Consider the following 490-nt stretch of genomic DNA (forward strand, 5'->3'; position numbering starts at 1 on the left):
TCATAACCAGTGATATGGAAATAGAAAGAAATGCCCAATTTCTCGGAGACTAGGAAAAATACCCAAAAAATACTTCAAAAAGCCTCCCCACCCCACACACACATACAAAAAAAAAACACACATTCTATTTTGTTTATCTGTTTACACACATAAAACCTATGTATGTTTATGTACTACGCGTGGATATACACATACATATAACTGGTGTCATCCTTTACTTTTGGTAAACAGTAATCACAATGTAAATATCAACAAGACATCGCCGTTACTAATATAACTGCGTCGAAAATTATTCAAATTCAAAACTTATTTTATGACGTTAGTTTCCCCGATGACAGTATTATTTACGTCTGACAAAATGGCTAATCTAATCTGAACCAACAATCTATGCAAAGCAAACAATATAGATTTATTACTGGACTGCATCGCCATCTCTCCTCATATTGTAATCAATGAAGAATATTTGCACCCGAAAACAACATTCTTAGTT

Source organism: Penaeus monodon, chromosome 24 (assembly GCF_015228065.2).
Source record: "Penaeus monodon isolate SGIC_2016 chromosome 24, NSTDA_Pmon_1, whole genome shotgun sequence".
Classification (NCBI taxonomy): Eukaryota; Metazoa; Arthropoda; class Malacostraca; order Decapoda; family Penaeidae; genus Penaeus; species Penaeus monodon.